Here is a 5451-nt window from a genome sequence, read left to right on the forward strand (position 1 = left end):
AGTTTTGAGCTGCAGACAGTAGTGATATATATATCTTCCAACACTATCTCTGAATTTTGTTAACTGCTCTTTTTTTTGGAAAATACAGAGGTTTTTAAAGATTTTCACCGGCTCCCAGACACATAATTTTCGACAGCCCGGAAAACTCTCTGATTGGTCAAAAAAAATCAAAACATTGAACCTCCAGAGCAATTCAGTAAAAAGAAAAAGGGCGCCTCTAGCCGCTTGCGCAGAAAACGTCTCGGGGCACTTGAATTTCCGGCAGCGAAAGAGTGAACATAACTCACCATAGGGATCAGTGTTAAGGAACGGGCGAGCCAGGTGGCAGGCGAGGTTGCAGGAGACACTAAGGGCTGGAAAGCTACAGGAGTGATCTGGAGGTGCTGAAGCGAGCTGAGAGGCACCAAGGGTTGAAAAGCTGAAGGAGTGAGCCGGAGCCGGGAGTGCTGGAGACTGGAAGTGAAGTTCGCTACTGGTGTGTCTCAGGAAGCAAGCAGTAGTGAATAATGGCATTTGTGAAAAAACTTATTAGCCCTGATAAGAGCTGTTTTAACTGCTGCTGCTGGAATCATTCGATGCTGGTGGATTCGGACAACGTGACTGGTAGCGTCAGTTGTGGGTCCCTGGGCGAGATGCCCTGACTTGGCCAAAATAAACTGTATTCATTTTGCCAGCGTAATATTAGTGAGTTTGGTCCCATGAAAACAAACAAACGACTCTAATTAATTCTAGAACGAAATTTATGCAATCAAAAGTAGATTGGGAGTTTGTTGATTCTCTCTAAATTAATTTTGTCTAAAGGGTAAAAATTCAATCGCCTGTTTTGTTGGTGTTTTGTTGATATATGTTTATGCGCTTCTTCACTCGTGCTTCTTAGCTGCATGTTTCACCTGTGTTTGGCCGAACATTTCACTCGTGTGAACATTTCACTGGTAAGAGAAGGAGCGGGGGCGAAGAAAGAAAGAAGTTACAAAAATGAAGACGGTGATTTTTTAAACTGCGACAGACTTTTATGTTTATATAGCCTGTAAAATTTCAGCCATATTCAATCAAATTTGACTCAACGCTTATGTATCCAAACGTAACGTATGAAATGTAAACATTGAAAAAACGGTTTCTCTTTTTGCTGTCGTAATTTTTTTTTTTTTTTTTTTCATGATTTAACTTGGAGCATAAAAACATTGAACGCATAAAAGCAAAATAAATTACCATCATTGAGATGCTTATTCTATTCTCTTTCCATCAATGTAATTCTTTTAAAAGTTGACCCACAAATAAAAAAAGATATGACTTGTTGAAGCATTATGTGTATCAGAATTTTGGGGAATTTTTGACATCCCTAACACGAAACTGCGAATAAAATATAACTGCGAATAAAATATTAAAAAACTAGTAATCTCTCTTTTCAAAGTGGGTTGTTTATTTTCTTTATGGAATATACGTCTAAATAAACTATTAAAGCTGTTTAAAACATAATAGAAATGCTATTTTTCAAAAACCAGTGCCTACAAAGTGCCGGCGTTCCTTCATACAGCCATTTTTTTACGTAACGAAATCAATTGAATTTTACGAGTTAAATAATTTTCGATTTTTACGACAATTTTTTTTCTATTTAATTCAATGTTTTTTTTTAGATATTAAAAAAAAAATCAGTCGATAAAGTAGTATTAAAATATATCAATCAAAAACTCATGTTTTTCATTAAGAGAATAAAAAAAAAATTCAGTCCACTGTTTTTTTTTTTTTTAACAGTAAAAAATTATAAGTAAATGCATTCGTTTTTAGCTACGGAGGACCAAAATACTAATTTTTGTTTACAGCACGTATTAAAAAGACATAAATAATGTCCATTCAAGGCACCGGAATATAAAGGCGAATAAGATAAGACTTGTCTCCCTTTATTTGAACAGTTGAAAAAATAAGAGTTAACGTTTTTTTTTATCCTTGTTTAAACAAGTATTTTATTTAAAAAGGACATGGAATATAATTATAAATATGGATAAATTCGTAGCAATGAACAATTGACCTGCTCATCGATTATGGGATAATGTACAATGGGATATTGTACAATGGGATATTGTACGATGAGATATTGTACACTATAGAATATTGCACAATGGGGTACTGTACACGATGGGGATATTGCACAATCGGATATTGCCCAATGGGATATTGTAGAGTGGGATAATGTACAATGGGATAATTCACAATGGGATATTGTACAATGGGATATTGTACAATGGGATTTTGTACAATGGGATATTGTACAATGGGAGTTTGTACTATTGGATTTTGTAGAATGGGAGTTTGTACTATTGGATTTTGTACAATGAGATATTGTACAATGGGATAATGCACAATGGGATTTTTTACAATGGGATATTGTACAATGGGATTTTGTAAATTGGATAATGCACAATGGGATAATATACAATACGATATTGTACAATAAGATATTGTACAATAAGATAATGTATTGTGGGATTTTTTTACAATGGGATAATGTACAATAGGATTTTGTACAATGGGATAATGTACAATGGGATAATGTACAATGGGATTTTGTACAATGGGATAATGTACAATGGGATTTTTTTACAATGGGATATTGTACAATTGGATAATGTACAATGGGATAAGCCACAATGGGATTTTGTACAATGTGATAATGCACAATGGTATAATGTACAATTACATAATGCATAATAGGATAATGTACAATAGAATTTTGTACAATGGGATTTTTTACAATGGGATAATGTACACTGGGATAATGTACAATGGTATTTTGTACAATGTGATAATGCACAACGTGATAATGATCAATGTGATTTTGTACAATGGGATATTGTACAATGGGATTATTTACAATTGGATAATGTACAATGGGATTATATACACTGGGATAATGCATAATGGGATAATGCACAACGGGATTTTGTACAATGGGATTTTGTGCAATGGGATTTAGTACAATGGGATAATGCACAATGGGATAATGTAAAATGGGTTAATGCACAATGAGATAATGCACCATGAGATTTTGTAAAATGTGATAATGTACAATGGGATAATGTACAATAGGATTTGGTACAAAAGGATATTTTAAAATGGGATAATGTACACTGGGATAATGCACAATGGGATTTTGTACAATGTGATTATGCACATTGAACAATGGGAGTTTTTTACAATGGGATAATGTATAATAGGGTAATGTAGACTGGGATAATGCACAATGGGATTTTGTACAATGTTATAATGCACAATGGCATAATGTACAATAGGATATTGTACAATGGGATTTTTTACAATGGGATAATGTACACTGGGATAAATCACAACGGGATTTTGTACAATGTGATAATGCACAATGGGATAATGCACAATGGGATTTTGTAAAATGGGATTGTTTCACAATAGCATAATGTGCAATGGGATAATATACACTCGGATAATGCCAATGGGATAATGCACAATGGGATTTTGTACAATGTGAGTTTGCACAATGGAATAATGCACAATGGGATTTTTTACAATGGGATAATGTGCGATGGGATAAGATACAATGGGATAACGTACAATGGGATTTTGCACCATGGGATAATGCACAATGGGATTTTGTACAATGTGATTATGCACAATGGGAGAATGTACAATGGGATAATGCACAATAGGATAATGTACAATGAGATATTGTACAATAGGATTTTTTACAATGGGCTATTGTACAATTGGATAATGTACAATGAGATTTTTTACAATTGGATATTGTACAATGGAAGTTTGAACAATGGGATAATGTACAATGGAATAAGGTACAATGGGATTTTTTACAATGGGATAATGTACGATGGGATTTTGTACAATGGGATAATGCACAATGTTATAATGTACTATAGGACATTGTACAATGGGATATTGTACAATCGGATATTGTATAATGGGATAATGTACAGTGGGATTTTTTAACAATAGGATAATGTACAATGGGATTTTGTACTATCGGATAATGTACAATATGATTTTGTACGATTAGATAATGTATAATGGGATAGTCCAGAATGGGATTTTGTAAAATGTGATAATGCACAATGGTATGATGTACAAAGGGATAATGCATAATGGGATAATGTACAAAAGGATTTTGTACAATGGCATTTTTGTACAATGGGATGTTGTACAATGGGATAATGAATAATGGAATAATGTACACTGGGATAATGCACATTGGGATTTTGTACAATGTGATAATGCACAATGCGATAATGCACAATGTGATTTTGTATACTGGTGTATTGTACAATGGGATTTTTTACAATAGGATAATGTATAATGGGATAATGTACACTAGGATAATGCACAATGAGATTTTGTAGAATGTGATAATGCACAATGTGATAATGTACAATAGGATATTGTACAATGGGATATTGTACAATGGGATAATGTACAGTATCCCATTGTACAATGGGATATTGTACAATGGGATACTGTCTAAAGGATTTTTTACAATAGGATAATGTACAATGGAATAATGTGCAATGGGATAATGCACAATGGGATGTTGTACAATGTGATAATGTACGATGGTATAATGAACAATGGGATAATGCACAATGGGATAATGAACAATGGGATAATGCATAATGGGATTTTTTACAATGGGATAATGTGCAATGGGATTTTATACAAGGGGATAATTTACAATGGGATATTGTACAATTAGATAATGTACAATGGGATAATGCACAATGGGGTAATGCACAATGGGATTTTGTACAATGTGATTATGCACAATGGGAGAATGTACAATGGGATAATGCACAATGGGATAGTGTACAATGGGATATTGTACAATGGGATTTTTACAATGCGATATTGTACAATGGGCTATTTTAGAATTGGATAATGTACAATGGGATTTTGTACAATTGGATATTGTACAATGGCATTTTGTACAATGGAAGTTTGAACAATGGGATAATGTACAATGGGATAAGGTACAATGAGATTTTTTACAATGGGATAATGTACGATGGGATTTTGTACAATGGGATAATGCACAATGTTATAATGTACTATAGGACATTATACAATGGGATATTTTAAATGGGATTTTGTACAATCGGATATTGTACAATGGGATAATGTACAGTGATATTTTTTCACAATGGGATAATTTACAATAGGATTTTTTACTGTCGGATAATGTACAATAGGATATTGTACGATTAGATAATGTATCATGGGATAGTCCACAATAGGATTTTGTAAAATGTTATAATTCACGATGGTATGATGTACAAAGGGATAATGCATAATGGGATAATGTACAAAAGGATTTTGTACAATGGGATATTGTACAATGGGATGTTGTACAATCGGACAATGTATAATGGGATAATGTACACTGGGATAATGCACATTGGGATTTTGTACAATGTGATA

The sequence above is a fragment of the Euprymna scolopes genome, chromosome 46 (genome assembly GCF_053919585.1).
Source record: "Euprymna scolopes isolate OS-2025 chromosome 46, ASM5391958v1, whole genome shotgun sequence".
In the NCBI taxonomy this organism is placed as follows: domain Eukaryota; kingdom Metazoa; phylum Mollusca; class Cephalopoda; order Sepiida; family Sepiolidae; genus Euprymna; species Euprymna scolopes.